The sequence below is a fragment of the Musca domestica genome, unplaced genomic scaffold, assembly GCF_030504385.1.
Source record: "Musca domestica strain aabys unplaced genomic scaffold, Musca_domestica.polishedcontigs.V.1.1 1, whole genome shotgun sequence".
Taxonomy (NCBI): Eukaryota; Metazoa; Arthropoda; class Insecta; order Diptera; family Muscidae; genus Musca; species Musca domestica.
Window position 1 is genome coordinate 14,347,055 of NW_026712114.1, and position 13,163 is coordinate 14,360,217.

The 13,163-nt window shown below is 37.3% G+C and overlaps 1 protein-coding gene across 5 annotated transcripts in view; it reads left to right on the plus strand.

The window, feature by feature from the left end:
- Positions 1–13,163, plus strand: part of LOC101891802 (uncharacterized) — a 475,789-nt gene that overhangs the window by 263,721 nt on the left and 198,905 nt on the right. The gene's annotated exons all lie outside the window — the stretch shown is intronic.

Consider the following 13,163-nt stretch of genomic DNA (forward strand, 5'->3'; position numbering starts at 1 on the left):
CGGTATTTTGATGATTTTAGCCACATTTTTCAATGGAATTGTCTGAAATTCTACAGAAGGAGTCCCTTGTAGGCATGTTACAACCTCAGAAAGAATTGTCTATATAGGTCCACAATATCGTATATCTCCCATATAACGGTACCCCCCGATATTTGGTATTTTGGTGATTTTACCCACATTATTCAACGGAATTGTCCGAAAATCCACACAAGGAGTTCCTTGTGGGTACTTTATACCTCGGCAGAGAATAATATATATATATAGGTCCACAATATCGTATAGCCCCCATATAACGGTACCCCCACGGTACCCCCACATTTTTCAATGGAATTGGCACAAGGGTTCTTTGTGAGCACTTTACCCCCCGACAGAGAATTCTCTATATAGGTTAACGATAACGTATAGCTCCCGTACAACGGTACCCGCGATATTCGGTATTTTGGTGATTTTAGCCACATTTTCCAATCGTATTGTCTGAAAATCCACACACGGAGTTCTTTGTGAGCACTTTACCCCTTGAAACGGAATTATCTATATAGGTCCACAATATCGTATATCTCCCATATAACGGCACTGCCCTATATTCGGTATTTTGATGATTTTAGCGACTTTTTCCAATGGAATTATCTGAAAATCCACATAAGGAGTTCCTTGTGAGTACTTTACGCCCAGACATAGATTTGTCTTTATAGGTCCACAATAACGTATATCCCCCCATATATCGGCACCTTCCTATATTAGATATTTTAAAGATTTTAAAAGAATTTTTAATGGATTTTTTTTTTTTTGAAAATTTTCTAATTCGTTCCAAATGGTGGAGGGTGTTCAAAGTTCGGCCCGGCCGAACTTACTGCTTTTTTACTTGTTTTTTTTTTCTGGTCTCTCCCTGTAAATATAAGCCACACCATGAAACTGACAAACACTGCCTGTCACTGTCTGATGCCTAAACTCATAGTTACATTGAGTGAGTGTGCTGTGGGTTGTAAACTTGAGCTCTACAATATTACGTATATATATATATATATATATATATATATCTAAGCAATGTCACCATCATCGTATGCCCGACGCCTCCCATGGGAAAGCCAGCCTTCATTGTTATCTATGAAGGATATAGTTTTTATACATTCTCTCTTTGTATGTATTCCATTTCGTAAAATTGATTAATTATCCCGGTGATAACTTAGAAGTGAATGACAGAAATTCGACATTAATCGAATGTGGTTTAGCCAAGATATCACAGTTGATAAATGATTTCTATTCTATTTCTATGCAGATACATACAAACATGCATATGAGCATACACTGATACGTGATAAGAAACAAAGATGCGGGGGTGCTAATCTTTCAAATTTGATCATCATTTTCCAAAAATGGATTTGGTTGTCAGGTAATGACATAAAACAATGACAAGTATGAATAATATTTGGCTCTATTATATGTGGCATGTATATGTGTCAAAATTCAGATGATATATGGCAAAAAATAACTCGAAAGCTTTTGGGAATAAACTTTGGAAATTCCAGGTATTGTAGGAGCTGAATGCTAGTTTGTCGTTAACATACAGGGTTGCCCATATTCGACGGACCTTTGGGCCCATTCCAATCGACGAGGCTTGTCCGCAGGCAACATTCTTTGCGTTAATTGAATTTTGTACTTGAACAAATGCAAATCAATGCGAATAATCCGTTGTAAAGTGGACCGAGCCATGCCCAACTGCTGAGAACGGCGTTTTTGGGATGTTCTTGGGGACCTCGCAACACTGGCTCGTACTGCAGCTATGGCCTCTTCGGATTATATGGCCTCTTCGGATTAGAAAGAGCCTTACCAGTCGAAAATTTTTCGTATAAACGCTTAATGGTGTTCTTAGAAGGCGCACTTCTCACATTTTTTAATGTTTTAAAAGCACGTTGAATTTTCAGAGCGCTCGGCGGCGTGTATTGGTTCATGGTAAAAATCTGCTTGGACTGACGCTTCAAACGCGGTATGTCATTAAGCGATGTGACATCTCTGTCAAAAGTTATGGCGTTGCCAGATGGGCCCGTCGAGTGTGGGCAACCCTCTACTCAATTGTTGTTTTGAAAATTCTTTAAGTGTACAAAAATAGGCAATAGGTTATGGCATAGATCTGAAACCTTGAATTCTGATATTTATGGCACTCTTGGTGTATATATTTGAGAAAAAGAGGTGGTTTTGAAAATTCCTACTATGACCGTACCAAAAGCGCAAAATGTCAGAAAATGTTCGGTTGGTTGTTTGGATGGTGGTAAAATTTTGAAATTTGGTATCGAGGTTTACTGTAGAGTTTACTTGGATAGAATCACATTCTGAGTCGATTTATGCACGTCTGTCCGTCTGTCCATGTATTTTTGTAAACAAAGTACAGTTCGCATTTATTGCCCTATGCAGATGAAATTTTGCACAAATCATTTGTTTGGCCCAAGGACGAACCCTATTGAAATTGGAGATAATCGGTCAAAATTTAGATATAGCTCCCATACATATCTTGTTCCGATTTGCCTTTTATTGTGCACCAAACGTATAATATCAGCCCGAATAGTATGGAATTTTGCACATTAGGCCTGAAAATAAGTATGCCAAATTTGATCAAAATCGGTTCAGATATAGCTATAGCTCCCATATATATGTTTTATCCGATTTGTTATTTTTGTCCTCCGCAGCCATAATATGCACTCTGTAACAACAATATTTGGGGAAATATATTAAATACAGCTCAGAAATACATTTGCTAAATTTTATCGAGATCGGTTCAGATTTGGATATAGCTCCCATATATAACTTCGTCCGATTTACCTTTGATTGTGCACCAAACGTCTAATATCAGGCCAAATTGGATGAAATTTGGCACTTTCGACCGAATTGAGTCTAGAAGCTAGTATGTCAAATTTGGTGAAGATCGGTTTAGATATAGCTATAGCTCCCATATATATTATTCATCCGATTTTTAATTTTTGTCCTCAGCAACCGTAATATGCACTCTGTAACAACAATATTTGGGGAAATATATCAAATACAGCACAGAAATACATTTGCTAAATTTTATCGAGATCGGTTCAGATTTGGATATAGCTCCCATATATAACTTCGTCCGATTTAACTTTTATTGTGCACCAAACGTCTAATATCAGGCCAAATTGGATGAAATTTGGCACTTTCGACCGAATTGAGTCTAGAAGCTAGTATGTCAAATTTGGTGAAGATCGGTTCAGATATAGCTATAGCTCCCATATATATTGTTCATCCGATTTTTAATTTTTGTCCTCCGCAACCGTAATATGCACTCTGTAACAACAATATTTGGGGAAATATATCAAATACGTCTCAGAAATACATTTGCTAAATTTTATCGAGATCGGTTCAGATTTGGATATAGCTCCCATATATAACTTCGTCCGATTTTCCTTTGATTGTGCACCAAACGTCTATAATTTGCCCAAATTGGATGAAATTTGGCACTTTCGACCGAATTAAGTCTAGAAGCTAGTATGTCAAATTTGGTGAAGATCGGTTCAGATATAGCTATAGCTCCCATATATATTGTTCATCCGATTTTTAATTTTTGTCCTCCGCAACCGTAATATGGACTCTGTAACAACAATATTTGGGGAAATATATCAAATACATCTCAGAAATACATTTGCTAAATTTTATCACGATCGGTTCAGATTTGGATATAGCTCCCATATATAACTTCGTCCGATTTTCCTTTTATTGTGCACCAAACGTCTAATATCAGCCCAAATTGGATGAAATTTTGCACTTTCGACCGAATTGAGTCTAGAAGCTAGTATGTCAAATTTGGTGAAGATCGGTTCAGATATAGCTATAGCTCCCATATATACTGTTCATCCGATTTGTCATATTTGTTACCCACATCCGTAATATGCACTCCGTAACAACGATATTCAGGGAAATATATCAAATACAGCTCAGAAATATCTTTGCCAAATTTTATCGAGATCTGTTCCGATTTGGATATAGCTCCCATATATATATTTATTCGATTTTAAATTAATTGTGCACCAAATGGGCAATACAAGTCCGAATTTAAAAGATACAAATGCTTCGGCATATTTAGTCCTTTGAACTTTAAATTATAATTATAATAATAGCGTGAATGATTGAGTTCTCCCATAAAAACTTTTAATTGTTATGCGCTGCTCTACTAAATTAGCAAAGTGGTTTAGGGTATCATAAAGTCGGCCCCGTCCGAGTTTAAGACTTTCTTTACTGGTTTAAGAATAACTCATTACTTATCTGCTTACTAATATATAGTTGTCATATATTGTTTTGGGTCTACATTACATTTTTCGTTAGTTTACGAAAATTTCGCGTTTTGTAAATACAATGACCAATTTTGAAGAATTTTCTTTTATGTCGGAATTAATTATTTTCCCCCTTGCTTTTACACCCAAATTCATTCCTCCGCCATTTCCCAGTACCCCTTCGATTAGCCTAGTTCTCATGGCCATGTGATGTTTGTTAAACGTCAATCATGTCCCATTTGGGCTGTGTTTTAATGGCAAGCAAATTGGTGTTCCTTTCATTCATTGCCCCATCTTTTTAATGATTTATACCTTGCATTTTGATTCAATTTATGGCACACATGCAACACAACAACTTCAAACTCAATTTTGTCCCTACTAATAAAAACGACAACAACAACTTAGCTAAAAATAGACATTCATATGCTAAATTTACTACTTTAAAGAACATCGCGAGCAGAAACACACACATACAAACACATTCACGCTAGACAACGCCAGTGCACGTTATAAGGAGGACAACTGTGGCTAGCTGCACAGCTAGAGATTTCCCTTGGCTACGTTGAGGCTCGAACCAAACGGGCACATTATGATGACAGCTTCCATGATGAATACCTGATGCTTTGGGTTTTCGGAGTTTGGCATATATCAGACAAACAAACAAACAAACATGGTGAGCGATGCAGACAGAGGAAGACACACAGACATGTTGGAACACACAGACAACATCTATTTGATCTCGCACAGTTGTTGTTGGTGTTGCAATGACGTTGCTGTCACACCGTTCCTTGTGGCCCATATGCACTTGTGTACGCGGAGTTAAGTGTTTGTCTACATGTGCCCATTTTCATTTAAATAGTCTCAGTGTTGCTAAGTGGATTTATCGCTGGAAAGAGTCATATCCACAACGAAAAGACTATCCTCACTGTGATCCCTTAGCTGCCGTTTGGGGGCCAGGAAAATGTACCTGCAAAAAAAAAAACATTCATCCAGTTACAAAAACTAAAACAGGGAGTACAAACTTCAAACGTCCATAATCAACATGGAAATATTCAATTAAGAGCTAGAGAGGAGTAGCAACACAACAACAACGACAACATCCACTTCATTATGATCTATTTATGTTGCTTTACTCTTAATTAAAAGGCAAAAATGAAACTACTTGAGAAGAGTCATTTAAGTGCTGTTTCATGTTTTGAAGTTGGTGTTTTTTTTTCTTGCTGATCTCCTATTTAGGGGAACCATAAAATGTAAAGGGTTCTCGGGGGGATTTAATTTCTCTGTATGGTTTTGTAAAAATGAAAACTATAATCCGTGTGGGAGAGTAGAGAAAATGTTGTTTTTTAATCGTTTTTATGTTTATCTAGAAGGGAGTAATCGATCTCCTACAACTGTAGTCCACCTCTCAACATTTCCAAATCGGAGATCGGAGAATACGTAAAATCATGAGTTATTACTTTATGAGTGCATAGATTATCTAGCAAAAATCACAAAAAAAAAAAAAAATAATAATAATAATAACTTTGGTAAAAGCCATCAAATTTGATCGAATAACAAGTTAAAAAGCAGTAAGTTCGGCCGGGCCGAACTTTGAATACCCTCCACCATTTGGAACGAATTTAGAAATAAAATCCTGAAAAAATTTTGGTAAAATTTTAAAAATACCGAATATTGCCGTTATATTGGTGCCTATACGACGTGGACCCACACAGGCATTATTTGTCATGAGTCATTACAAAATTCAAATTCGGAACTTGAAATAAACGCGAATAATGTAGCTAAAATCATCAAAGTATAGGGAGGTACCGTTATATCGGAGCTGTGCGAAGACCTGAACCTGCGTAGACAATTTTTTGTCATATTCTGTAGCATCCATTACGAACTTCAAATACGACATTTCAAACAACTCCTCAAATAGGGAGGTACTGGTATATGGGGCCTATACGAAGACCTGGACCTGCATAGACGATTTTCTGTCACAGACTGGAGTTTCCATTACGAACTCTAAATGCGTAATTTGAAAAAAATTTGGTGAATAAAGACGCTAAAATCACCAAAATACCGAATATAGGGAGGTACCGTTATACGGGGGCTATACGAAAACGTGGACCTGAACAGACGATTTTCTGTCGTAGGCTGTAGTATCCATTACTAACGTCAAATACGATATCTCAAACAATTTCGGTGGGTATTGTACCTAAACTCGTCAAAATACCGAATATAGGGAGGTACTGATATATTGGGCCTATACGAAGACCTGGACCTGCATAGACATTTTTCTGTCATAGACTGTAGTTCCCATTGCGAACTCTAAATCCGTAATTTGAAACAATTCCGGTGAATAATGTCGCTAAAATCATCAAAATACTGAATTTTGGGAGGTACCGTTATATGGGGGCTATACCAAAACGTGGTTCTATACATGCCCTGTTTTGCCACACGTACAGGGACCCGTTATGACCTAAAAATACCAATTTTCAAACAAATCAGTGAAAAAATGTGCCATAAATCATCAAAATACCGAATATCGGGAGGTACCGTTATATGGGGACTATACCAGAACGTGGACCGATATATCTCATTTTCAATACCAACCATCCTAGACACAATACAAATTGCTCTGCTAAATTTTTGCGCTCTTAGTCAAATAATGTGGGCTGTATCGTCATTTCAACAGACAGACAGCCAGACGGACAGACAGACGGACATGGCTAAATCGTCTTAGAATTTTACGCTGATCAAGAATATATATACTTTGTTGGATGTGACATGAGTATTTCGAGGAGTTTCAAACGGAATGACAAAGTTAATATAGGGAGGGTATAAAAATCAAGATAATTTATGTTAGTCAAATGCTGATGGCATCTCATCTAAAAATAGTAAATATTTTGAAGACTTTTAAATGTTATGTAGCAATGTAAAATTTCATATAGCTCTCAATTAAATTTTTAAAATCAATGTCTTATATCAACCCTACACACAAACAGGATTCTAGCTCTACAGGGTTGCCCATATTCGACGGACCCATGTTTTTTTTTTTAAATAAAAAAAAAAATAAAATAAAAATTTGGCGGTTGGCAATGTTAATCATTTAATTTGTTCCAAGTAGATTTGTTTACATCAATTTTTGAATATGATATCTCTCAAATGGCCGCATCTGGCGTTGATGACCTTTTTGCTGCATTTTCCATCGTTTTTGCCAACATTTCGGCCGGAATAGCGGCTATTTCTTCACGAATGTTGTCCTTGAGCTCTTCTACGGCCCTTGGCTTGTTAACGTAAACCTTTGACTTCAAATATCCCCACAAGAAGAAGTCAGGCGGCGTCAAATCGGGCGAACGCGGTGGCCAGTCCAAATCACCACTTTTCGACATCAAACGGCCCGGAAACAAATTCTTCAGAAAATCGATTGTTATGCGACTTGTGTGCGGTGGAGCGCCGTCTTGTTGAAACCGGAACTGCCTCATACGCTTTCGACGAATAATTGGCACCACAAAATTGGTCATCATGTCGCGATAACGCTCCTGATTGATGGTAACAGCATGGCCATTTTCATTTTGGAAGAAAAACGGCCCAATGACGCCGCACCAAACTGTGACTTTTTCGTCATGAAGAGGCACTTCTTGAATCTCCTGAGGATTTTCAGTGGCGTAAAAACGGCAATTTTGCTTATTTACGGTCCCATACAATGTGAAATGGGCTTCATCGGACATGATAAGTTTGTTCCAAAATTGCTCGTCATCTTCGGCCATTTCGATGACTCTTTGGGCCCATTCCAATCGACGAGGCTCGTCCGCAAGCAACATTCTTTGCGTCAATTGAATTTTGTACGGGAACAAATGCAAACCAATGCGAATAATCCGTTGTAAAGTGGACCGAGCCATGCCCAACTGCTGAGAACGGCGTTTTTGGGATATTTTTGGGGACCTCTCAACACTGGCTCGTACGGCAGCGATATTCTCAGCCGATCGCCTTGGTCAACTTTTATATGGCCTCTTCGGAATAGAAAGAACCAGTCGAAAATTTTTCGTATAAACGCTTAATGGTGTTCTTAGAAGGCTCATTTCTCACATTTTTTAATGTTTTAAAAGCACGTTGAGTTTTCACAATTTACTTCTTCTGTTGAATGTAAAATTCAAATTTAAATTTTCTTAACATTATTTTTATACCCTCCACCTTGGAAAGGAGGGTATATTAACTTTGTCATTCCGTTTGTAACATCCTTAAATATTCGTCTTAGACCCCATAAAGTATATATATATATATATATATATATATATATATATATATATATTCATAATCAGCATACAATTCTAAGTCGATTTAACGATGTCCGTCTGTCTGTCTGTCCGTCTGTCTGTTGAAATCATGATACAGCCCACATTATTTGACGTAGAGCGCCAAAATTTAGCAGAGCTATTCGCATTGTTTCTAGGATGGTTGGTATTGAAAATACCACGTTCTGGTATAGTCCCCATATAACGGTACCTCCCGATATTCGGTATTTTGATGGTTTTTGCCACATTTTTTTACTGATTTGTCTAAAAATTGATATTTGTGGGTCATACTGGGTCCTAGTTCGTATAGCGAAACATTGTAATTATAGGTCCACATTTTGGTGTAGGCCCCATATAACGGTACCTCCCGATATTCGGTATTTTAGTTTTTTTTTGCCACATTTTTTCACGGATTTTTCTAAAAATTGGTATTTGTTGGTCATAATGGGTTCCAGCTACGGTGGCGAAACATTGCATGTATGGGTCCATGATTTGGTATAGACCCCATATAACGGTACCTCTCGATATTCGGTAATTTAATGATTTTTGCAACCTTTTTTCACGGATGTGTCTAAAAAATGGTATTTGTTGGTCATAATGGGTTCCAGCTACGGTGGCGAAACATTGCATGTATGGGTCCATGATTTGGTATAGCCCCCATATAACGGTACCTCCCGATATTCGGTATTTTGATGATTTTTGACACATTTTTTCAAGAATTTCTCTGAAAATTGGTAGTTGTAGATCATAATGGGTGCCAGTTCGTGTGGCGAGTCATTATAATTATAGGTCCACGTTTTGGTACAGGCCCCATATAACGGTACCTCCCGATATTCGGCAATTTGATGATTTTTGCCACATTTTTGTCCTGGATTTGTCTGAAAATTGGTATTTGTAGGTCATAATGGGTTCTAGCTCCTCCGAAACATTGCATGTGTAGGTCCACGTTTTGGTGTAGCCCTCATATAACGGTGCCTCCCGATATTCGGCATTTTCTTTTACCCTAAGGTGGAGGGTATTAAAAATTTGGCCCGGCCGAACTTAATGTTTTTTTACTTGTTTTAGCAAAGTATTATTTAAATAATTATCACATCAAAGCCCAGGGCAGTCAAATCTTCAAGGAACACTATTGGCCTCCAACCGATTCCAACGAAGCTAAAAATCCAAATTAATTAAAGAGAATTCTAGCAAATATCCTTGACTCTTCTTTGGAACCTCTGTGAAGACATTTAACCAGCAGGATCAAATCGATTCGCATCCAAAAATCAGCCAAAAGGCAAATTGCAATTATGAGTAATTTGTCATGTTTCAATCAAACCCAACAAAGGTCAGTGACTTCAAATTGTGGCCACGCCACCATCCTTAGTCATTAATATTTCAACTCGAATAGCAGATGTCATATCCTCGACGACGACGTCGATGATGGTGATGACGATGATTAATGTTGTTGTCGTTGTCGTTGTGTGAGTGTTATGGCAGTTAAATTAAATAGCAAATGCACAAACACAAAGCAAAACAACAACAACAACAAATAAATGAGCAAAAATTAAATACAATTGCAATTTTATAAAATAAATAATAGTTGCGGCATGTCGATGGGTGTGAGGGATGGCATTGTATGAGCAATTGAAAAACAACAATACTAGCAAAACAAAATAAAGCAAAAAACAAATACACCACTTGTATTATTTATCAAAAGTTATTAAACAAACAAAATTGATGGAAGGACGGAAGGAAACGGAAACTACTACTACTGCAGAGCAGCGAGATTGTGTGTGTCAAGCGTGTGTGGGTGCGGGCGTACATACCAACAGAAATTCAATAAATATGGGAGAGCCTTGTGTGTGTGTGTGCGATCACGACCATTTATTTGTATAGAAGCTTTAACTAAGAACACCACAAAACAGCAACGGATGTGTCATGAAGCAAAACAAAAAAAGCGCAACAGTCAGTTTTCCGTTTGCCCAGTCCCCTCTAGTCTTTTTTTTCCATCAATATGGGAAAGTTGTGCTGCCAATGGCCAAAGGAATATCATCCCATGGCAGCAATAAAGGAAATTGTGGTGCTTGCTTGTTCGAAAAAAAATCAAACAAACTGAGAATACTCGCATAGTTGTGCACTTAAATGTCTAGGAATCGTACAGGAGCGATTAAACCACAATTGTTCTGCAGCAGGGCCTTTTTGAACAGGATAGAGGTAGCTGGAGCTGAGAATCAATAGGATTCAAAACATAGGTCTGTATCTTCAAAATGTTGGTTTCATACATGAAAAAACTGCAATCAACTTCAGACTGCTGTCATTTCTAAGCCACTCGTCCGACAGCTGTTAAAATTATTCAAGTGACAGCTCATTATATTGTTTACAAGTGTACAAAAGCATTTTGGTGAGAATTTTGCAGAAAAAAAGTTGTTCGTGATGGAATTCAAGCGTAATAGTGTGATTTTCTTATATTTGGCTGGAAAACCACAAGTAGCTATCGTCAGAGCACTCCAGCATTTAAATGCAAATAAATATTTGCCTTTGTGTCTCGTACCATCGCACGTTATTGTGATACTGGTAGCGTAGCCCGACGTCGGAAACGTCGGAAACAGCAACATCAGCAGAAATGGTTCGAAAAGTGAAGAAGCGACTTGATCGAAACCGGCGTCGCAGTGGCCGAAAGATGGCTCGTGAGCTGAACATTTCACAATATTCCATTCGGCAAATATTGAAAAATGAGATCGGTGTTAAGCCATTGAAATTCCAAAAAGTGCAAGAACTCACACCGCAACAGAAAGAAAATAGACTCAAAAGAGCCAAAGAGTTACTTTGCTTGGCCGAAATTGGTGAACTGTCGAATTTGGTTATATCCGATGAGAAAACATTCCTTGTCCAGCAGTTTGTAAACAAATAAAATGATCGTGTTTATTTGCCAAAGAGAAGCGCCGGTCATGGTGATGGTGTGGGCCGCCATAACAGCCGATGGTCGCTCTCCGCTCGTGGCATTAGAATAAATGCCGAATATTATCTCAAAAACATTCTGGAGGGTGTATTAAAGCCTTGGACACTGAAACATTTTGGCCACAGACCTTGGATATTCCAAAAGGACTCAGCACCAGCACACTCAGTACGCGCCACTCAAGAATGATTACAAAATGAGGTTCCTCGCTTAATTTCCTGCGCACATGGGCCACCAAAATCTCCGGAGACCAGTCCATTGCACTATTGTGTCTGGAGTATTTTGGAAAGCAAGATTGGCACTAGAAAATACCAAAGTGTCGATCACCTCAAGCAAGCATTTCGCCGAGAATGGGCCAAATACCACACAGCAACATTCAGGCAGCGTGTGACGGTTTCATTGGCCGTTTGAAGGCCATAATTCGTGTCAAAGGTGGCCAATTCGAACAAATCTAAGCTTATTCTAAAATGTGATGTTATTTCCGACATTTTTTGCTTTCATTCAATAAAATTAAAGAAAGGAATGTAAAAATTATGGCGTTTAATTTTGTTGCAGTTTTTTAATCTCACCCTATATATCTATATTCTAAATAATATTCTACGAATTATCGCCATTGTAGATTTTAAAGTTTTGGAAAAAATCTTAAATTCCATGCTTTTGTGCCTTTAATATTCCCAAAAAATAGTCTTAAAATGCGGAAGTTCTTTTACATTTATTCTCAAAATGTATGTCTTTGTGGTCCTATAGATCTCAAAAAGTTATCCTAAAATCTACGCCTTTGTCTGTTGGCTCTAACAGTCCTGTACAAAAATATTTTTAAAATTCACTACATTTTGACTCTAATAGTCCTTGAGAATATATTCTTAACATCCATATAGAAATTTCTTCCTGTAATCCACGACTTGTATGACCTTGAAAAAATATTCTTAAAAATCTCAGTTGGGCATTCCGATAGTCCTTCTTTAAATCTACGCGTTAGTCCTGTGAGATTATTCTCAAATTCCACGTTTCTTGGACTTCAATAGAAAAAAGTTTCTAAAAAGTGAAAACTATTTCATAGTTAATGGTACTCTTAGGCTGTAGAAAAATATGTTTAAAAATCCAGTTTTATAGATCATTTGTCCCCAAGAAATGTACCTGCTAAAAACACGGTTACACCTCTTATGGTCCCTGAAAAATATGGTCAAGCCAATTCAGTTCATGGACTTTAACCTTTAAAATTTTTCATTTTATAGACCTCTGATAGTCCTTAAAAGAGTTCGTAAAATAAAAAAGGTATGGCTGTGATATTCCTTAACTATCATAGAGAACAATTCCAAATTTTACGCTCATGTTGCTACCCTCTCTCTCTCACTCTCTCTCTCTCTTCGTTTTTAAAGAATATCCTTAAAACGCAATTGTTATTCTTTTCGTCGATAAAAAGTTCTTGAAAAAAAAAATACCATCGTGTGGCTTCGAAAAATAATCATAAAAATCTACTTTCGTAATTCTATTAGTCCACGAAATAAGGTTCTGAGAAAATGCTAGTTTTATATGCTGCTTTTATTCCTTGAAAAATATTCTAAAAAATCAACTTTTCTTGGTCTAATGAAAAAAAAAAAATATAATTAATTTCCCAAGAATCCTCAAGGCCCTAGCAAGGCCTCTTCTCACACTAAGCCT